The 24,429-nt window shown below is 33.2% G+C and overlaps 1 protein-coding gene across 13 annotated transcripts in view; it reads right to left on the minus strand.

Moving 5' to 3' along the window:
* Clock (clock circadian regulator) overlaps positions 1 to 24,429 on the minus strand; it is a 111,509-nt gene that overhangs the window by 82,985 nt on the left and 4,095 nt on the right. For 7 of the 13 annotated variants that reach the window (XM_021722811.3, XM_040292408.2, XM_040292407.2 and 4 more), the window contains exon 3: positions 10,090 to 10,383. The exons of the other annotated variants lie outside the window; for them this stretch is intronic. The gene's annotated coding sequence lies outside the window, so the exon portion shown is untranslated. The remainder of the gene's footprint in view (positions 1 to 10,089; positions 10,384 to 24,429) is intronic. 13 annotated transcript variants of the gene reach the window in all.

Genomic DNA, 24,429 nt, shown 5'->3' on the forward strand with positions numbered 1-24,429 from the left:
CACCACATAAAAATTAAAAAATAAAGGTATTGTGTCCATTTACTATAAAAAAATATTTTTAAAAAAGAATTGAAATTCTCGGGCTAGGGATGTGACTCAAGCGTTATTGCGCTCGACTGGCATGCGTGCGGCCCAGGTTCGATCCTCAGCATCACATACAAAGATGTTGTGTCCGCCGAGAACTAAAAAATAAATATTAAAAAAATTCTATCTCTATCTCTCTCTCTCTTAAAAAAAAGAATTGAAATTCTAAAGATAAATAAAAGTTACCAAAGTAAATAGCTGATTATGCCCAAAATATTTTTATAATTCCTTGGCTTGTATGATCACCAGGATATTGTAAATCACTCTACCATGATTAAGAAGAGAAGTGGGGAAAAAAATGATGGCATACCTCTAAGCCAAAATGAAGAATGAAAGTATCTAGTGAAACTCACCAAGTTCTAAAGATTGATCTAGAAGAACTGCAGAATTTTCCAAAGCTATCTTATATTATGACAAAAATCGGCTTCTGAGTTTTAGAGTTTTACAGAAAAAATAACAACTTTATAAACAAGGGCAATTGCTGAAATCATGCTAACCAACTTCTATGTTACATTTTCTCCAATAATTTTTTTCATCCACGTAAAAAACATTTATGGGGAACCTGCTGCATACCAAGAATTAGGGATGCAGCAATGAACACATCAGATCACTAGGGGAAATCAGTCTCTAGAGCAACTGGAAATGGGAAGGAAAACTTGATGGACCACAATAATGTAAAGGGAAACCATAACAAAGATACAAACCAATCTTCTAGGAAATGGTTAGGAATGATCTCCTAAAGGAAGGGCATTTAATGCTAGCATTAGTATGATCTACTCAAAAAAAGAACAGGGGTGGTAGAAAAGAATATTTGTTCATAGGGAACAGCATGTTCAAAAGGACAGACATAGGATGTTATGACACACACCTGTAATCCCAGCAGCTCAGGAGGCTGAGGCAGGAGGATCACAAGTTCAAATGCAGCCTCAGCAACTTAGTGAGGCCCTCCCAACTTAGCAAGATCCTATCTCAGATTAAAAAAAAAAAAAGATTAAAAAAAAAAAGGATGTGGCTCAGTGTTTAAGCACCCCTGAGTTTAATCCCTGGTAATAAAATAATAATAATAATAATAATAATAAATCCAGTATTGCTGCTTAGAGGAAAAAAAGGAATGAGGGGGAAAAAAGGAATGAGAAGGTAAGAAAAGAAAGTAAAGGGCAAAGCAATTTTCCATAAATCACAAAGGACTAAAAGTTCATTTCAAATCCTCACTACTTGAGGACAATATACTAGCCATTCTGATGCTCTGGGAAGGAAGCTGAGAGTCCCTAGAGAGGAATTTCAGAGGGCTCTTGCACAGGCCCAAAACTTCAGTGGGCCAGAGTCAACTTCCTACACATGGAGAAAAGAATCAACCAACCATCAGGAACTCATCATGCAACATTCTCAGTTACTAATTAATAATTACCAAGTACTTCACTATATATAAAGCCCTGTTTTAAGGGTTTTACATATATTAATTCAATCTTCATAGCATCCCGATGAGAGATATGTGCTTTTATTGTCCTATTTACCGAGTATGATTTTAATGACAGTCTAATTGTGGCTATTAATTTTCTTTTATTAACAATTAATGTTAAAATTATCAGAAATAATACCTCTGCCATAGTACTAAATGCATTTTAATTACCCTTATATTAGTAAAATACTATTTTAAGTATCAATTATTTACAACAATTATTTGTGTTTTTTTTTAACATTTTGTAACTTAAAGGAGTTATTGTAGGTTCATAGCAAAACTGAGTGCAAAGTAGAGATTTACCATATGCCCCAGCCACCACACATGCATTGCCTTTCCTATAAACAGTACACCACCACCAGAGTGGTATATTTGTTATAACTGATGACCTACATCGACACATCTTCATCACCCCAAATCCAGTTTATATTAGGGTTCACTATTGGTGTTGTACATTTTATGGGTTTGAACAAACTGACAATGACATTTACCATTATATAACACAGATTAAATTCATTGTCCTAAAAATCTCTGTGTTTCTTTCTCTCCACCTCTGGAACCAATGGTCTTTTTACTGTCCCCATAATTCTGCCTCTTCCAGAATGTCATACAGGAATCATAAAATATGTAGCATTTTCAGATTGACTTCTTTTACTTAGTAATATAAGATTACTGCATGTCTTTTTATGATGTGATAGCTCATTTCTATTTGGCACTGAATAAAATTATCTTGTCTATCACAAAGCTTGCCTTTGATGTTGTGAATTGAAAAATCATTTGCCAAGCTCAATGTCATGTAAATTTTCTTTTACATTCTCTTCTAGGATTTTTATGCGTCTATATTTTACATTTACAACCACGCCCTATTTTGGATTGATTTTTATGATATTTTTATGATTTATATAAAGAGGTTTTTTTTCTTTCCTTGGCATAGGGATATCTAGTTTTTCTGTCTTTTCTCCATTATAATGCCTTTGCTCCTTTGTCAAACATCAGTTAGCTACATTTATGTAGGACTGCTTCTATGATCTCTACTCTATTCTACTGATCTGTTTATTTTAAATTTTTACCAATGCCATAATCTTGTTTACTATGGTTTTATAGTAAGCCCTGAAGTCAGGCAGTATAAAACCTCATTGTATAAAACATCTTTGTTCATTTCCTTCAGTTATGAGTTGGCAATTCTGGGCCCTTTGCCTCTCCATATAAACTTCAAAATCAATCTGTTAATACGAACAAAATAAATCAATGGGATTTTGATTGGAATTGCATTGAATGTGTAAATAAAGTCAGGAGAAATAATATTTTAAAAACATAGTCTTCTTATCTATGAACATGAAATATCTATTTAGATTTTCTTTAATTTTTCATCAGTTGACATTTTTATAAATCTTGTACATAATTTTATCAATTTATACCTATGTATACATATTTAAGAATGTTAATGGAAATGGGTATTTTTTTTAACTTTCAAATCCCCTTGTCTATTGCTTGTATATAAGAACATTTGCTCTTACATATCAATATGTTATAATTGCTTATTGGTTCCCAGAGTGATTTTTTTGTCCACTGAATTTTCTACATAGATAATTATGTTTTCTGCAAAGAAAGTAAGTTCTTTTATTTCATTTTCTTGTGTCACTGCATTAGTTAGGACTTCCAGTGTGATGTTGAAAAGGAATGGTAAAAGGGGACATCATTAACTTGCTTTTGATCTTACTGGGATATTCACCTCCAGATTCTCACAAGTATAATGTTAGCTGTACAGTTGAATTTTTTCCCCACATTCAAGCAATACTTATATTTAATCTTCCATATGCATTCCAACACCGACAGCTAACCTAGTTACTAGGTTTCTTCCACACCTTGATCCCCACAATTCTAAGGTACAGTCCATATACTGTATAACTCACACATTTAAAACCTATAGTTCAGTGTTTTTCCGTATGTTTACAAACTTGTGCAACCATCAACACAATCTGATTTTAGAAAACTTTTGTCCTTTGTAGAGATAAGGTTTTTTGTAGATGTCTTTTTTTCCTTCTTATCCGCCCCCCACCCCGACCCCCACCATGCACAAGAACTCATACCAAACATCAAACCCAGAGCCCTGAGCATACTAGGCAAGTACTCTGCCACTGAGTTATCTCCCCAACCCCTACATGTTCTATATTTAAAGTTAAAGAAGTTCCCTCTATTCCTAGTTTACTAAGGTTTTTATCATGAATTTGTGTTGGAATCTGTCAAATATTTTTTCTGCACCTACTGACATGACCATATATAATTTTTCCTCTTAGGCTGTTGATATGATAGATTACAGCAATTTTTGTATGCTGGATCAGGCATGCATGCCTGGGATAAATCCTATTTTATTTTAGCATATCACTATTTTTATACACTACTGAATTTGATTCAATGTTATCTTATTAAGAATTTCTCATTTATGTTCACGAGAGATGTTGTCAGTAAGGTTTTTCACCTACAACATCTTTGGTGTTGTGAACTAAAAAATCATTTGCCAAATTCAATGTTCTTCTAGGATTTTTAAGTGTCTATATTTTACATTTAGAGTAATGCTTCTCACCAAGATTTAGAAAGTACTCCCTCTGCTTCTATCTTGTAAGAAAAGAGACTACAGGAAATGATATGATTTCTCCCTCAAATGTTTGGTAAAATTCATAGGGATCCATCTGAGCCTAAAACTTTCTATTTTATTAGTTGATTCAATTTCTTTAAATAGATAGAGGCTGATTCAGATTAAGTCCTTCAAGGAATTGGTTCATTTCATCTAGGTTATCAAATTTATGGACATAGTTTACTATTATAGTCCTTTACTATCCTTTTAATGTCTTTAAGACCTATAGTGATGTCCCTTCTTTCAGGTCTATTATTAATTTCTGTCTTTTTCTCTTAGCCTAGCTAGAGGCCTCTAAACTTTACTGATATTTCAAAAGAACCAGATTTTGGTTTTGTTGGTTTTATCTGTTGATGTCCTGGTTTCTGCTCTAAATTTTACTTTTTTTTTTTTTTTTTGGTGGTTGTGATAGGGATTGAACACAGGGCCTTGTATATGCTAAGCAAGCACTCTACCAACTGAGCTATATCCCCAGGCTGCTTCTGCCTGAATTCAATTTGCTCTTTTTCTTCTAGTCTCCTAAGTTAAAAACTTAGATTTTAAGATCTTTACTATTTTCTAATATAAAAACTTCTATCCATAGCTTTTGCAGTATCCCACATATTTTAATTATCTTCATTTTCATGTAGTTCAAAGATCTTAAAATTTGTCTTCATAGTTCCTCTTTGACTCAGATGTTTAGAGGCATGCTATTTAATTTTCAAATACTTTGAATTTTTCAACTATCTTTCTGTAAGTGATTTCTAGTTTAATTCCATCGTGATGTGAGAATACAGTGTCAAATTTCTATATTTTTAAAATTCGTTAACAGTGTTTTATGGCCCAGAAATATAGATTAATTTAGAGAATATTTTGCATAAGCTTGAAAAGAGAATGTATTCTGCTATCATTGAATGAAGTAGTCTATAAATGTCAATTACATCCAGTTGAGATTGATAGTGTGTTGTTAACCAAACTATGCCCTTACTGATTTTCTGCCTCCAAATCTGTCTACTTCTCATAGAGGGATACTAAAGTCTTCACTCTAATTAGTGAACTAATCTATTTCTCCTTTACTTCTAGCACAGTACTGTCAGTTTTTACCTTATAATGAAACATTTTTGTCAATGTTTCATTGTTAGCCAAATATATACATTTAGGACTATTATGCCTTCTTGAAAAAGTGACCCCTTTATCATAATGCAATGACCCACTTTATTCCTGATAACTTTTCTTGCTCAGATAATCACTTTTTTCTGAAATCAATATATCCAGTCACACTTTCTTTTGATATTTTTCCATCCACTTACTTTTAATCTATCTTCATATTTAAAGTGGATTCCTTTATATAATACAGAATTGAATCTTGCCATCTGTTCCATTCTGATACTCTTTTAATTGGTATATTTAGATCATTGACATTTAAAGTGACCACTGATATAGCTGAATTAATACCCAGTATATTTGTGACTGTTTTTTGGTTCCCCTGTACTTGTTCCTATTTTTTTTTCTTTCAACTCTTTTTCTGCATACGTGGCTTCAATTGATCATTTCATATTCCACTTTCCTTTCTTAGCATAACAATTATCCTTTTAAAATAATTTTTACTCTTTCAGTGGTTGTCTTGAGAGTTTTTAACATACATTTACAACTACTCCAAGTCCACTTCCAAATAACATTATACAATCTTGTGTTTAGAGCAAATACTTTACAAAGTGCAAGTAATTCTAATTCTTCTCTCCTATTCCTTGTATCATTCCCATTATTCATTTCACTTATGTATAAGCACATGTATATTATATGTACATAAACACAATCAAATACCTTGTGGGTAATACTGAACAAACCTTTCTGCTACATAAATTAAGAATAAAATGTTTCTACTTTCCCTTTACCTATTCCTTCTCTGACAGTCCTATAGATCCTTGTTTCTGACCTATACAATTTTCATTCTTTCTAAAGAACATTTAAGCTTAGCATTGTGGTACATGACAATAATCCCAGCTACCTGGGTGGCTGAGGCAGGACAATTTAGCAAGACTCTGTCTGAAAATAAAAAATAAAAATGGAGGGGAATGTAGCTCAGTGGTACACACCAGTGGATCGACCCCCAGTACTCCAGCCACCAGTAACAAAAAAGAAAAAGAAAAACTTCCTTTAACGTTTCTTACAATGTTGGCCTACTATCAACAAATTCATTCAACCTCTATTCAATCAAGAAAATCTTTATTTTTCCTTCATATTTAAGGAATCATTTTGCAAGGTACAAAGTTACAGGGTTAGTAGAATTTTTCTCTCAACACTTGAAATATTTCAATTGGTTTTTTTGTCTGAATGTTATCTGAGAAAATGTTAAATGTAATTCTTATCTTTATAGGTAAGATGTTTTTGCCCTCTTTGTCTTCTCAGAATATTTCTTTTTTTGGAGCTACAGGTTGAACCCAGGTGTGCTTAACCATTGAGCCATATCCCCAGCCCTTTTTAAATTTTGAGATAGAGTCTCACTAAATTGCTTAAAGCTTGCTCAATTGCCCAGGCTCGCCTCAAACATGAACACGCAATCCTACTTTAGCCTCACAGGTAGCTGGAATCACAGGTGTGTGCCACCAGGCCTGGCCTGCTGGAGTTTTTATCAAAGTCAATTTAACAAGATCTAGTTCCAAAATAAAAATTTTTAAAAGGGCAGAGGATGCAGCTCGGTGATATAGCATGCTTACCTGACACGTGCAAGGCTCTGGGCTTAATCCTCAGTACAATTAAATACACACATACAGTTTAAGGTTTGCTTAAATAGTTTCCTCCAAGGACAGATTAAGAACACATTAATCTAGTATATTTCAAAATGTTACTTTTTCTCTCCCCTTGCCAGACCCATGAGGGGATTTTCTCTAATATTTATCATGACAACCTGATCAAGGTTTGGAGGTAATATTCAGAAAAGTAGGATCACCTTGCAACTATGATCTCACTAAGTTTTTGTTCCTCAGACTTGTCCATAACAAACCTTTAGCAAAAGTCAAAAAACTGCCTAGGTTTTCCAGTGTGGCACTAATTCCCACAGAGGTTTTGTTCAAGAGTTCCTGTTTTGATCAGCTGTGATTTCCTGTTCTTTTTGTCTTTCCAATTTTGGGAACAGCAGTTTGCCATGTGACTTTAATTTTCTTAGTGTCCTAAGATTAGCTGATTTCTTAGTTGGTTCAGCTTTTTACATGTCATAATGAAGAAGTAATTTCTAAATTCCTTAACATGTCTGACTGGAAACCAGTTATTTCTATTAATATTCAGTTCTACTAAAGATGAAGCTGGAGAAATTCTGTTCCTTACTCTTTCATTCATTCACTATGATAGACTCTACACAGGCTTTAAGCTTAGCATGGTGGTAAATGATAATAATCCCAATAGGAAACTATATCACATTCTTGCTGTCCTTCAGTTTTAGTCATTAAAATACAATGAAGATGACTCAGCCACAAAGAAGAATTAAATAACGGCATTTGCCAGTAAATGGATGGAACTGGAGAATACCATGCTAAGTGAAATAAGCCAGTCCCCCCCAAAAATGAAAGGCCAAATGTTCTCTCTGGTATGTGGAAGCTAACCCAAAACAAGGGAGGGTGGAGAGGAAAAGAACAAAATCCATTCCCTTTTGTCTAAAAGTGTTTTGAATGAAGGAAGAGCCAACTACCACATGGAACAAAATCTGATGCAACAGAAGAAAATAACCTGAAGGGGAATGGATCATGAATTAAAAATATATATACACACTTGTTAAAGGAGAAGAAAGAAAAAGCTGCTCCACTGAAAATATTAAGATTGGAAAAAATTAGACATAAAATCAGCAAGCATACAGAAGAATTTAACAATTCTACCAGACCAAAAAAAATCTAAACACTTATAAAACACTTATAATAACAACAAAATAGGAGAACATACTTTTTTTTCAACTTATGTCATATAATCAAGTATATCATACAGAACATATACCAACATAAACCATATCCTGGACTATAAGACAAACCTCAAAAAAATTTAAGAACTAAAATTATAAAGAGTTCTCTAATATAATTCAACACAATGGAATTACAGTAGGGATCATTAACAAAGATAACAAGAAACTCTAACAGCACATTTCTAAATAATCCATAGGTCAAAGAGGAAGTCTCAAAGGAAAATGAAAATTAAAAAAACAAAATGTGTGGGACACAGCAACACTGATTGAAATTTATATCACTAAATAAGAGGGAAATTATCAAAAAAATCTAAGCTCCCACACAAAGAAACTAAAAAATAGTAAACTAAACCAAAGCAAGAAAAAGATAAAGAACAGAAAAAAAATGAAATTTGAAATCAAAAAGTAACAGAAAAATGAACAAAAGAAAAATCAATGTTCTTGTTTTTTGGTGGAGGTCAATAAAACTAACAAATTTCTAACAAGACTATCAAAAACAAAAAAGGAGAATATACTATCAATAAGAGCAATTAAATAGGGACTATCAATATAGACCCCACAGATAAATAAAGAATAAAAAGGGAAAACGATAAACAACTGTATACACAAAATTAACATGTTAGATGAAATGGACCAATGCCTTGATACATATAAACACATACTATTGCAATTTAGCCAATATAAAATATATCATTTGAACTACCCCATAATCGTTAACCTATTAAAGTCCTAAGATTTTAGTTCTGTAAATATTTCAATGAAACTGGCACGGGTGCATTAAATATATTAAAAGTTATAATCTAGAAGTTATACATTCTTTATTATCATTAAAAATGAAAATACAGGGCTGGGGTTGTGGCTCAGTGGTAGAGTGCTTGCTTATCTACCATGTGTGAGGCACTGGGTTAGATTCTCAGCATCACATATAAATAAATTTTTTAAAAAAATGAAAATACAGGTTGTTCTATAAATAGAGCACTGGAACAACACGGTACCTTTTTACTACATTTAGACGCCATTCTATAAATAGAACATCGGGCAAATAAATACCCTTTCACACTTCACACAATATGTAAAAACCAGGTCAACAATTAATTTTGATGGAAAGGAGCAAATTACTTCAAACATAGGGTTACATTATTGACAATATGTTGGTGGTTTCACATAATAGAATTTATTCTGTCATCATCATTGTTCTTGCAATTCAGGAGCATGGCTGCTCATGTTAAATCTGATATCACTGTGGGAGTAGTAGGTCTGGAAGTATTACATTTTTTTCCTCCTGATGGTTTCTGACTGCATCATTTTAGGTATACTAACTGCATCATTTTAGGCATACTCTACGGAAATACAACAAACTCATGAGATCTTGTCTTTGTTCACAAATGTTTGAATAATCCATGCACTTATGATACACACACCAATTTTTCAAGTGAATAAAGTGAATCAGTTTTTACTTTTAATAAAAGGGGGCTATTAGAAACAAAAAAAATGTATTCATTCTCACCACGACTACCTTTGGTTAAGGTACACTGACTTTACTCTATTTCTCTATAATTGAACTTTGCCAAACTTTTTAATCCAATAGTGACACATTTTAAAATCTATCCATTTTAAAATAAGAATTTCATTATTTGTGTCAAATCTGTAACCATAGGAACCTCAGACCTGTTTTTTCATCAATGTTGTTGGTTTCAGCAGGTAATTGTCTAGTCTGTTTCCTTAGTGGTGCCTGTAGCCTAGAATCCAATATTTCACAGGTGTAACAAGTCATAACCAATGAATAGATTGTTGGAAAAAACAGAGTGTGATTGTGGATTCTCTACTACTTCGAGCCTATGTAGTATTACCTTACTCCCAAGCAAAGAATTATCAATGGGTTCTTCTCAAGCACTTTTCCCACAATGTAAGTCAAAGTTAAGCAATATCCTGATACTTCACATAGTGCCCAGAATTTAAAACCACATCTTACTAAGAGCTTACCTCTTATAAACTGTTTCAGCAAACTGGGTCCATGATATCTGATAACCATTTCATCCACTGGCAAACATTCTTCAAAGATACCAAAGTTCATGCATGACTTTTGTATCTTATTTATTAGAAGATGAATTTTAAAACCTTTATCTTCAAAATTCTCTTGCCATTCATTATTGTTGCAAAAATGTATGGTACTTTTCAGCTCCTGGAAACGATTTCTTGACACTGCATTTTTGATGCATATACCCAAATCTTCATCATTTGACCAGTACCTTCTTATGGAGGGTAGCTTATGATAACCTGAAAACATAAGAATTCCTAAAAATGTTTTTAACATCTATACTACATACTTCAAATTTATTCTTACTTTCTGAACAGTGGACATTGACCATTTCCGGTATCAATAGTTCTTCAAAAATCTCCATCAAGCTGTAATGTGCCAATGAATTCCTCATTTTCCCTAAGCAGTCAAAAATAAGTGTTTTCTCTAAAATACTCTTTCTCTCTTTCTTTCTTTCTTTCACTTTTTGGTACTAGGGATTGAATCCAGGGGTGCTCATTATCACTGAAGTATATCCCCAACCCCCTTTATTTTGAGGCAGGGTCTCACTAAGTTCCCAGGCTGATCTTGAACTTGAGATCCTTCTGCCTCATTCTTCAAAGTTGGAAATACAGTCTTGGACCACCATACTCAGCTCTAATATATTCTTTAGAGTAAGAAAACATAGGTCATACTTGTCAATTAAAAAAAATAAGTAATAACACATTAAAGTTTGTCATCAGCAGTGCGGCATACTACTATACATTGTCCGAGTGTACTATTTATAGGACAGCTATGTTTGAACATTGATATTTGAAACACAGGGCATTCCTCAAAATAGAAATAACAAGCACAGTACTAGAAAATACTTTCATAAATGCAATTCTTATATTACATATCAGTTATGTACATATATATTTTGTTAAACTGAACAGTAGTAACTTTTATAGTATTGTTTATACAATTTTCACAATGAATACTAAAAATATTTTCAAACACTCTAGTCATTTACTTTTACTATTCTCAAAAGTACAGAAATCCCAAAACATAATTAAAGTTCCTAAAAATGGTATATTTGTTGTTCAATTTAAGTTTTTAATAGGTGTTACACACCTGGGACAATGGAACAAAGTGGGATAAAGAAACTGAAAAAAAAAGAAAAGAAAAAGAAAGAAATCTCTTTCCCAATTGGTTTCACTGTAGCACCTTATCAAACATTTAAAGAAATAATACTGGTGCTACACAATGCTTCTAGAAAATACAAGAGATGAAAAATTTATCAAATATTAGCCTTAAATCACAAACAGAAAAAGGTTGAACCAAACAAAAACAAGACCCAAATGATAGTCTTCATGAGTTTAAACAGAAAACAAAAAAAACAACATATAAAAAGAATTGTAAATTATAACTTTAGGAAGTTTATTCTAGGGATACAAGGAAGGTTCAATATTCAAAAATCAACTATGAGTTTAAAAAACATAAAAAATAAATTTGTATTCAATACACATTAACAGCTTAATATCTATCAACTTATACAGAAAAAGAATTTGACAAAATTCAACACCCATTCATTAACAAAACTATCAAAAACCTTGGAACAAAGGGGAACTTCCTCAACTATATAGCTAACATGAAAAAATGAAAAAACATTAAATGTTTTCCTTCTAAAACTGAAAACGGCAGAGATGTCTGCTCCCACACTGCTATTCAACAAAGTACTAGAAGTTCTATCCAGGGCAAAAAAGAATAAAAGGCATACTGAAAGGAAAAGAACAAATAAAGCTGTCACTTTTTGCGAATGTCAAGTTAGTCTACATACAGCCCTAAGGAATCAACAAAACGCAAAAGCAAAATCCAAAACAATACTTATTAGCTACAACTAATAAATTAGGTTTAGCAAGGTAACAATATATAATTTCAACATATAAAAATCAATAGTATTTCTGTATATTAGAAATGAACATACACAAGTACAATTTAAAACACAACACCAAATACTTGGCTACCATCTCTCAAAAACACCAAATATTAACAACAAACCTAATAAAACATACATGGGACTTCTAGATTAAAAGATTTTATAAAACACAGGAAAAAAAGATCTGAATTTTATGCAAGTTTAACACAATTCCTGTAGACAGGATTATTCTAAAGTTTATAGAAACGAGAATAACTAAATCCCAATTTTGAAAAAGATTCAAACATAAGGAAATCACTGATTTCATGATTACATAACTACATTTAGACGCTATGGGACTGGCAGAGGGAAACACAAATGGATCGCTCAAACAGAATGAGCCCAATACAAGTACAGCCAATAGAGTTTTTACAAATGTGCAAAAGCAATCAAATGGAGAAAGGCTATCTTTTCAACAAATGGTACTAAAGCAAATGAAGGAACCTGACCTAAACTTCAAACCTTATTGTATAAATCAACTCATCATGGATTTAAATGCATAAAGTTTTGGAGAAAAAAGATGAAATTTTTTTAAGACCTAGAACTTGATGAAGAGTTCTCAAACTTCAAAAACATGAGGCATAAAAGAACAAAAATTGATAAACTAAAAGAATTTGAAAAATTATAAAATTTTACTGTAAGACTCTATTTAAGAGGATGAAAGGACCAGCTACAGATTGGGAGAAAATACCTTAAAATCACATATTTGTCAGAGGAGTCACATTTAGAATATATTAAGAACTCTCAAAACTCAACAGTAAGAACCAAAAAATCTAATTAGCAAATGGGCAAAAGACATGAAGAAACATTTTACAGAAGAGGAGAAAGGGATGGTATATAAGAATTTGAAAAGATGTTCAATATCAGCAACCATGAGGTTGTGTAGTTGTGTAGTTTGAGTTCATGCAAAATAAGACTGCATGAACTCAAACTACACAACTAGTAGAAGAGAAAATAGAATTCTAAATGTTGATGAAGATGCAAAGAAACTGGATTGCTCCTTCACTGCTGCAAATGTAAAATGGTTCAGCCATTCTGAAAAATCTTTTAACAGTTTCTTGAAAATCTAAATATATACTTCCCAGATAATCCAACAATTACACTTCTGGCATTTATCCCAGAGATATGAAAACTGTGTTCAAACAAAAATCTACACATGGCTGTCCATAGAAGATTTAGATGTAACATGAAAAACCAGGAAGAACAAATGTATCCTACAACAGATGGTTAAATGAACTGTGATACATCCATACCACTGAACACTATCAGCAATAAAAAGGAACTTAGATTACTGGGAACAACATGCATGATTCTCCAGGTCACTATAGTGAGTGAAAAAAAAAACAATTTTTTAAAAAATCATATACTATAAGATTCTATTTCAACCATTCTTGAAATGACAATATAGAGATAGAGAATAGATTAGTTGACTAACAGCACCTAGGGTTTTGGGGGAAAGAATATGTGGTAGTAGACTGGTTCTGTCCTTGGCAGTGGTAGTTACACAAACCTACAATGAGGAACTAGAAGGTTTTGATATTATACTATAGATAAGTAACATATAAATAATGAGAAAATCAAGTGAGGGATATACAGGATCTTTGCAAATTCTTGTGAATCCATAATTATATAAGGAAGTACATAAATTTTTCAAAATCTTGGGGGACACATTAAGAAAAAAACATCAACAACAAAATGAAGACAGGGAAAGCTGATGGCTTCCAGACTTCTGTATCACTGTATTATTGTTACTTAAAAAAAAAAAAAGTTGAGTTAAAGCACAAGATACTCTTAACTATAAAAATGTTAGGTATTGCTTGAGTTTGAAGATACTGATGAGTCACGCACTCTAGGTATAGACTTCTCAAAGCACCCTGGTCAGCTTTAGCATACTTCAATAGGCTACCAGTGAGAGGATAAATTGGTCCAAACTATATGGTCAACAAACGTATCAATACCCTAACAAAGTTGCAAATGTTTTTACCCTCTGGTCCAGCAATATAGTTTTATCCAGCATTTTTTAAATGAAACAGAATACGAAAAGGAAGCAACTGAGTACAATATGCCTAGTAATGGTATTGTTTCAGATATCTGCAGACAGTATTGTTTCAGATGTTTATGAGTACATATATGTATACTGGATGAGAATGCAGAGTTTTTGGTGGTATTAACAACTGAACTCAGGGCCTCCCATATGCTAGGTAAGCTCTCTATCCCTGAGCTACTTCCCCAGCCCACATAAAATAAATTTCTTACTATAGGTTGCCATCAAAGAAGCTTAGAAGCTGCCATTTCAGCTTCAAAAAGAAAACCTGAGGCAAAGGTGAAATGCTGACACTGAGAAGGGAGCATATAATGCCAGACTAGGAGAAGAGTGTGAACTGGGCATGGTGGCACACACCTATAATCCAAGTTACTTGAGAGACTGAGGAAGAAAGGTCACAAATATAAGTCAGCTTGGGCAACTTAGCCAGATTCTCTCAAAAGAAAAGAGTTGGGGATGTGGATCAGTGGTAGAATGCTTGCCTAGAATCCATGAGGACCTGGGTTTGATCCCCAGCCCTGCCCACACCCGCAAAAAAGAAAACAAGTCGGAGAGTTAATTAATTGGCACACTCAGAACACATATTCAAATTCCCATCATCTTTCCTCTTTCCTCCTGAAACTGTTAGTTGTTTCTAATTGTTAGTTGTTTGCTGTAGGTTAGCGCCTATAGCAAACTTGTCAATGAAGACTTTTCAGTCTTCTCAACTTAAAATTGTAACCCTGCTCGAATGAACTAAATGACTATTTCACCCCAAAATACACATGGTGAAATCTTAATCCTCAAAGCAATGGTATTAGGAGATGGGCTGGTGGGAGGTAATTAAAATGAGGCTGGCATCCTTATGAATGGGACTAGTGTCCTTATAAAAAGAGATCCCAGAAAGCCCTCTAGACCCATTTTGGTCATTGGACACAGAGAAGATGGCTTTCAAGGAAGCAGGCTTTTTACCAAACATCAACTCTATTATTACCTTATCTTGCACTTTCTTCTCTCCAGAACTGTATGAAATGTTTGTTGTTTAAGCCACGTAGTCTGTTGGTATTTTTGTTACAGCAACTCAGAATGATTAAGACACCAGTCCTCTCCCCAATATACTCATATATTCCAATTCCTGACATCTTGATTTGGTTTTCTCCTCAGTGCTAATGCCTATGAAGCATATATTTAACTTGGCTTCTCAGTGCCTGGCTCTTAACAGATACTCAATAAGTACTTGTTAAAGAAAAAAAATCCACTATTGAAAGTATACTCGAAAACCATAAAGCATACTTGCGAGAAAATAAAGGCCTAAGTGAATAGAGAAGTATGCTGTATTCATGGATCAAGAATGGAGCAATTCCCATACATTGCTGAAGGAAATGTGAAGTGATACAGCCACTTCAGAGAACAGTGTGTCATTGTCTTATAAAGTTAGACACAATTATCAAGAAAATCAGTAAATCTATTTGCCCAAATGAAATGAAAATACATGTCCACAAATGCTTGGAAGTTTCGTTCATACTAGTTAAAACCTAGAAAGCAACACAAATGTCCATTAACTGATAACTGGATAATCAAATTGTACCATATTCCATATAATAGAAAGGTGTTCAGCAATAAAGAGACAACTATTAACATAAGATCATTAAGTGAAAGACAGACCTAGAAGGCCACATGCTGCCTTTCATTTATGTTGCAGTTCAGAAATAGAAAAGGAATTAGTGGTTGCCAGGGAAGAGAGAACTTTTTCAGGTGATAAAAATTTTCTGTTTTGAGATATGATAAATTGTGGTATAGAGGTGTATTAAGAATTGTAATGCAAAAATAAATAAATAAACTAATTTTTTTTTTAAAGTTCCATCCATTTTCCTGGAAAAAAAATTCTGTTTTTTGGTCATGGTGGTAGTAATAAGAAAATGTGTATTGTTATCAAACACCATCCATATACTTCAATTGGGTACATTTTAAGATATGTAATGATATTTTAATGGAGCCAATTTTTAAAAATTATACACCAAAAACTAAAATCCAACAACATAGTACCTAAATAACACTATATAAAACAAAATAATTCATAACAATTGACTATTTCGTGCACTTTTAAAAATAGGAAGTTATTCATATCAAGGTAAGAAGGACAGCCCACAGCAGACTATTCTTGCTAGGAACAACTTGAAAAGCAAAATGAATTATTTTTTTAAAATCACATTTTTTAAGATTGTAGAGAGCTGTAGAAGCCATGGGGACAAAAAAGCTTGAAACTCAAGAGAGGGAATCTTTTAAAGATGTTCAGATAATCAGCATTTGTCTTCGTTTTTTTAACGGTGGGTATTTTCTGATTGTGGGCTGTTAGGTTTAAATATGAAGTGTCCCCCCAAAAAGCTCACAGGGAGAAAATGCAAGAATTTACAGAGGTAAAATGATTAGATTCTATGAGGTACAACCTGATCAGTGTATTAATCCATTGATATGGATTAACTAGACACTAACCATAGGCAGATAGGATGTGGCTGGAGGAAATAGGTCACTGGAGGTGTGCATTTGGGGCTTATATTTTGTCCCTGGTGAGTGGAGCTCTTTTGTTGCCTCCTGGTTGTCATCTCAGCTGCGTTCCTCCACCATGCCCTTTTACCATGATATTCTGCCACACATGAGGGCCAGAGCTATGCAATCAGCTGATCATGAACTGAACCTCTGAAATTGTGAGCCAAAATAAACTCTTCCTCCTTAAAGTTGTTCTTGTCAGGTCTTTTGGTCACAGTGACACAAAACAGACTAAAACATGGGCTCAGGTCAGAGGCTGATAGTTTAGTCTTAGTCTGTGCAGAATATTTCTGCTGATGAATAGAAAAGCTAGGAGAGCTTCTGATATTTAAGCAGGGCCGGACTATTAAAATTAGGAGACTGCAAGAATTTTAAGTTCACAGTCATTATTTTCCTCAGGACATTTGCTTAATTTTAAAACTATACAAGGGCTAGCGTGGTGGTGTGCACCTGTATTCCCAGCTACTTGGGAGGCTAAGGCAAGAGGATTATGAGTTCAGGATCAGCCCAGGCAACCTAGTAAGACCCTGTCTCTTACAAAAATTTTTAAGGGGGTTTGGAGGAGGTGGGCAGCTCAGTTATAGAGCTCATGTTTGCTTGATCCCTAGCAGTACAAACAAAACAAAACTAGTACAAGAGGCTGAATAGTTAACTGAAAAACTTTGAAAAGCATAGTGAAATTTACCACCTTTGTATTATTAAAAGCATAAAGACCGTCAAATTTTAAATTGAAAGCCCTGGAATGTAACATCTTGAACAAGCACAAATAAGAGGTAGAGTAACATCAAACTACTAAAACAGCAACCCAGCCTCCTTGTAATTTAAGGTGATCAGCTTCCCTATTTCATCAGCCTAGAAGAAAAGGTAAATATATTCTAGCAGAAATACCATGTCTGGCGTTCATTCAAAAAGAATAAAGCATAAATAAAATAACCAACTTGGCCTAACTGACATTTATAAAACATTCCACCCAACAAGAACAGAATACATGTTCTTTTCTATTGCATTAGAAACATTTACCAAGACAGGCCATATTCTGGGCTATAAAATAAATGTCAATAAATTTAAAAGAATCTCATGCAATGGAATTAAAGTAACAGATCTCTGTAAAAGTCCTCACATATTCATAAACTAAATAACACACTTACAAATAATCCACAGATCTAAGAAAACAGCCCAGTAGCACAGTGGTGTGTATCTATAGTCCCAGCTACTAAGGAGGTTAAAAAAGGGAGGAGGGCAGGATCTCTGAGGCCGTGGATTAGAGGCCAACCTTAGAAATAGAGAGACCCCCAACTCAAAAAGGCAGGGGTGGGGCCGGGAGGGATTCTTAAGTATCTTAAACTGAAAATGAAACAATATATCAAAACTTGTGAACAACTGGAATAAGGATTGAAGCATGTTTATATTAAAAAGGAAAAGAAGGTCACAAATCAATGCCCTCAGCTTCCATCTTAAGATACTAGGGAGGGACAAATTAATCCCCAAAAAAGCTGAAGAAAGCAAATAATAAAGATCAGAATAGCTAGGCATTGTGGGGCACTCCTGTAATACCAGGCACTCATGAGGTTGAGGTAGGATGATGACAAGTGTGAGATCAGTCTGGCACTCAGCATGACCTCGTCTCAAAATAAAAGATGATAAATGCTGGGGATGTACCTCAATGGTAGAGCAGTCCTGGGTTCAATCCCCATTACAACAAAAAAATAATAACAATTTTAAGAGAGTAGAAATAAGGAAATTAAAAAACTAGAGGACGTCAGTTAAACTAAAAGCTAACTCTGAGAATTTCAATAAAATAAATCTCTAGCCAGACTGATAAAGAGAAAAAGAAGACCCAAATCACCTGTAACAAGAGTAATATTAAATCTCTACAGGTTATACATAAATGAGACTATTTTCTATGAATATTAAAAGAAAAACGACAGAATATTATAAACAACTTTATGCAAGTAAATTCAGTGACTTCAATGAAATGGACAAGTTCCTTAAAAATCTTGATAGGCTTTTAAGACACAATCATACAACACATGACCAATAACCAGCAAAGACACAATAGAAGCGACCGATAATGATGGGGATGATGAAATTAATAGGCAAACATTTAGATAACTATAACTAATATGTTCAAGGGAATTTAAAAATCTATAAAGTAGAATCAAGTGAAGTTTCTAGAACTCAAAAAATTACACTGTAAAATTAAGACCATAATATATTGATTTAAATAAAAGAGAAGATAGTTTTGGAATACTGGACAATAGGCCAATAGAAGATATCAAAACTGAAATACAGAAATTAAAACAAAATTTTTTGAGACAAGTAGAATATGGTAACTAGAAAAATGCATTACAATTAAACCCCCCAAAAGAAGAAAAGAAGTAACATTTAAAAAGGTAATAACAGAATTTTCCAAACTAGAAAGCATTAAGCTACAGATTTTAAAAACTAATATATTGCAACATACTTATAAAAGAAAAGCACACCTCAATACATAATAGCCAAAGTGCAATAAAACTAAGAAAGTTTCAAAAGTAGCCAAAAAAACACCAGACACACTATACCCCACAGTAATATTGCTGACACATTACTCTCAACAAGATAGGTAGCTAATTTCAAGGGGAAACAAGGAAGCCAGAAAGCAAGGAGACATTTTTAAAAGGCTGAAAGTAATTACCATTTTATAAATTTATATCTAGTGAAAATATCCTTCAAATAAAGAGCACTGGAAAAGGTAAATATGAGCAAAAACTGTCCAAAATCCATACTAATAGTATGTGGGAGTTTAATATGTGTATAAATAAAATGCAGAAAAATAACAATGCAAAAAAGTTGGAACAGGGGCTGGGGATGTGGCTCAAGGGCTCAAGCGGTAGCACGCTCGCCTGGCATGCATGCGGCCCGAGTTCGATTCTCAGCACCACATACAAACAAAGGTGTTGTGTCCGCCGAAAACTAAAAAAATAAATATTAAAAAAAATTCTCCCTCTCTCTCTCTAAAAAAAAAAAAAGTTGGAACAGGAATTAAAGAAGAACTGGAATCACTGGGAAGTGTAAAGATAGTAATTTGTATTACATTATTAAGGATTCTTGACTTTATCTCTGGAATAATCACTAAAGATAAACTAAAAATATATAACAAGGTAATAAAATGAAAAAATTGAATAAAATAATTTGATTGTGACACAAAAGGAAGCAAAGAAGAAAAATAAAAAATCAAAACAGATGACTCAAAGAGAAAAGCTATTTTCAAGAGAAAATAGATATGACCTTAAAGTTAATGGCAGATAGCAGGGAATGTATGGGTAAGCAAAACTGCTCTTCATGGCCAGGGAAGTGAGAAAGAGGAAGAGACTGAGATCCCATAATATCCTTTATGGGCACACCCATAATAACCTCAAGACCTTCCATTAAGCCCCACCAATTCCCAAGACCACTGCCCTGGGGAGCACATCTTTACCACACAGACCTTTGGGGAACATGCAGATCCAAACAATTACATTAATATTTCTTTTATTTCTCTTCTTCCTTATATAATTTTTGCATTTCTAGTGGAACTATCTGATAAGTTGCAAAATAAAATTTTAAGTCCTACCTTTTTTCATTTTAATTTGTAGGGATGTTTTTCCTAAATAACTTCTAATTATCTCAATGAAAATTTTACTTTTAAACATAGGCGACAACCAGTCATCAATTTGTGAATCAAAACTTTACTTGCCAAAGCTTTTTTAAAGAAATATGCAATACTATTTATCTTGGAAACATGTTCGCTCACTATGTAAAAATAAACTCTAAACAACTTATTGGCAAGAAAAAAAGAAAAGAGTACGGTTAGTACACATTATGAAAATAACAGAAATAGTGAATAAATATTTGTTTTTAAGTTATTTCCATTGTTATATTATTTAATTCACATAATACTATGAGCTTCACACAATCTCATGAATTAATATTATCTTCACTTTTTTTTTTTTTTTTTTGGAGGCAGGATCTCACTGTGTGTCAGGGTTAGTCTCAAACTCATGAACTCAAGTTTTCTTTCCATCTCAGACTCTTTAAGTCCTAGGACTACAGATCTCATCACTGTGACCAGCTACTCTACTCTTATTTAAGAAACAGAGGTACAAGAGCTGACATAATTTGTGCCTGGTCATATACCCAATATTTGGTAGAAACAAGATCTGAATGCCAAACAGGTTAGTTACAGAACTGGGCACTCTTAACCACTACACCATACTATAAATATAAGTAAGCAAAACACCTTGTTAAAGTAGTTTGCAGACTTTGCTATCAAATTTCAGGTATTAAATAAGAAGCAGCTCTATTCAGAATAAAACCAAGTATTTTAACAATCTAGTCAGTCACTTAGAGAAAACAAACATCTAAAAACTTCCCAGTTTCTTGATAAAAGCTTTTAAAAAGGCAGTGACTACCAAAAATAATATTTATCAAAGCATTTGAAAGTGTACAATTCCCAAATTAGACAACCCATTACAACTATTGTATTTATCTTTAAGATCATATCTATTTAAGATCATATCTAAATTCTTGAAAAGAATTTAGGGTAACAGTCTTCTTAATTTAAACTGTAAGATGTAGTATACATTAATATTTATGTCTAGGAGTTGAATGAAATGTCAAGATCTCCTGTGAAAAACTAATGTCCACTATGTGAACAAAAAAGAACTATTCCTTGGTATTTATATTTTTTATTTAAGGAAGTGTTTTTGGACCAATAAAATTCTCCACTGAATTTAAGACTATTATAAGAAATGTTACAGCTCAAATTTTAACTGGGCAGACTGCTTCACAGATTGCCATGCTACTTAGAAGGCTTGTATAAGAATATTAGTATCCAAATGATTTATACTGGTGAAACACAGAGTTAATTTAATGCATTCAAAGCAAAAGATGTTTTAGAGAGAAAACATACCATCACAAAAATCTTGGATTAGGGGCTGGGGATGTAGCTCAATGGTAAAGCACTTGCCTAGCATGCTCCAGGTCCTGGGTTCAATTCCCTGTAAAACACACACACACACACACACACACACACACACACACACACACACACACAATCTTGGATTCACTTCATTATTGCGGGTCATTAGTAGATAATTTATTATATACTTAAGGCATTTTTCCCCAACCAATACACAAAATTTCAGGTAGGCAAACCTGTCCAGCAACTCAAGAGGCTGAGGAGTAAGATCACAAGTTTGAGTACAGCCTGGGCAACTTAAGAAGACCATGTTCAAAACATAAAAAGGGGCTGGGGATGTAGCTCATTGGTAGTGCACCACTGGGTTCAATCCCCAGTACCATAAAAGAAAAATAAAAAATCATGTAGAAAAATAGTGACATGAAAGTATGTTGATTAGGGGCTGGGATTGTGGCTCAGCAGTACAGCGCTTGTCTAGCACATGCAAGGCTCTAGGTTTGATCCTCAGCACCACATATAAATAAATAAATAAATAAATAAATAAAGGTATTGTGTCCAACTACTTCTAAAAAATAAAAAATATACATTGATTAACAATCAATAGAAAAATTTGCACTATAGTGGATGCACTACAGGCCTGTACCATCCTGCATCTTTAACTGTATATATACATACATAATGGCTCAACAAAATGCAATAAAGAAGATAGTCCAAAAGACTAACAATGGCTTCTCTTGATGATAAGATTTCCAATGATACTTTTAAAATTCAAACTGTGTTTTTTTAGTGTTTCCCAAGTTTTCTACTGAAATATACTATTCTTATAATTAAGGGAGAACATTAAGAAAATCAACTATTTGCATGAAATCATATTTTAACATAAATAATAAATTCTTAGCTAGGTAAATATTTTAACCTTCATTGGTACAATTCCCATTTATGTGTGTTTTCTTTTTAATACAAAAACCTTTGAACATGAACCTGTATTTTCATTTTTCACTATTTGTAGTGAGAATTTAAATGTAAATTACTTGAGGAATTTTTGTATTAATATTTGACCTTAGTTTTTAAAAAGCAAATAGTAAATTGTATCCAACAGTGCAGACTTTAAAAATCAAAGACATTTCATAAAAATTTGCTTTTTATAAGTGATTTTTCTCTGGAGACTTCTAAGTCTTAAAATAATAAGCAGAACTGGTGATGTAATTCAGTTTGTAGAGTGCTTGCCTAACATTCAGGAAAGCCCTGGATTCAAACTCTAGAACCATACAAATAATAATAATAAGCAAAATTACTTCTCTATGAAACATACAAATAAAATAAAAACTCGGTTAAACTATATTTATCAGAATGAGTTTAGGTAATTCAACATTTGCATAATAAAAAAAACACTGAGAAAAATAGGAATCTCTTCACTAATTCATGGAAAATACACAGAGCAGGGCTATTAACAAATGGTGATAAAAGAACCTATAAATATAAATGTCTGGGGCTGGGTTTGTGACTCAGTGGCAGAGCACTTGCCTGGCATGTGTCTGAGTTCAATCCTCAGCACCACATATATATAAAAAAATAAAAAATAAACGTACATCAACAACTAAAAAATATTTTTAAAAAATATATACATATATATCATATAGTTAAACAGTCAATCAGAAAGGATAACTTTCTCTGACACTTGAAAGCATTCTACAAATAATTTATCTAATTCCATCCGGAATTTTAGACTCAGAAGAGGAGAAAATATAATGTCCGATGGTATAATGACAACAAGAAACAATACTTCAAAAAATATTTTCACTTTATGTAACCACAAAAACTAGAAGGAAACAGACACATACAAAAAAAGTTTTGCTATAATGTAGAACTAATTTTCTCCCCATGATGATGTTTTTATTAAAATATTAACAGAAAATAAGCATCTTATTTGACATAGTACCAGAAGTAAAAATGTGAGGAGAAAATGATATAGGACAAAACAACTTTTTAAAAAATACTAACATTGCCTGACACATTTGATGATAGACAACAATTAACTGATAGCATTAGATTTCCCAATTTAATATTTCTAACAACTCTGAAATCTAAAGATTACAGACTAATATAATTAATGACCAAATAAAACAAGTGTCTCTTTCCAGTGGGAATGCTTTAAAAAAAAACTATTAAAATAGCCACCAGTCTCACAGACACCTCCTATAATGTTGCAACTTAACTCCTTAACATCAAGAGCTACGATATGAACTTTTTAAGTTTGTTCTATTCTTTCTTTCCTATTTAAAAGGTTGAGGTAGAATATTCTCCCTCAAAATCCACACCCGCTAAACACAAAAAAATCAAAAGGCTGGCAATAATCTCAGCCTTAAAAACTTTGTATTTTTTTTTATTAGCTGCTCAAGACAATACAATGATCTTCACATATCATACATTTGATTCAAATAGGGTATGAATTCTCATTTTTCCATGTGTACACATTGCAGGATCACACTGGTTATACATCCATGTGTATACATACAGCAATCCTAGTGTCAGTTGTATTCTGCTGCCCTCCCTATTCCCCCCTCCCCTCCCCTCCCCTCTCTCTATCCATTCTACTGTGACACTTAACTCTCTTTTTTTTTTCCCTTCCCCCTCACACCATCATATATGTATTTTGTGTAACAATGAGGGACTCCTTCCATCTTTGGTGCAATTCCCCTTCTCCCTCCCATTCTCTCCCACCTCTCTTGCTTGTTTAGAGGTAATCTTCTCATGCTCTTCCTCCTTACTCTGTTTTGAGTCACCTCCCTTATATCAGAGAAGACATTCGGCATTTGTTTTTTAGGGATTAGCTAACTTCA

The sequence above is a fragment of the Ictidomys tridecemlineatus genome, chromosome 9 (genome assembly GCF_052094955.1).
Source record: "Ictidomys tridecemlineatus isolate mIctTri1 chromosome 9, mIctTri1.hap1, whole genome shotgun sequence".
Taxonomy (NCBI): Eukaryota; Metazoa; Chordata; class Mammalia; order Rodentia; family Sciuridae; genus Ictidomys; species Ictidomys tridecemlineatus.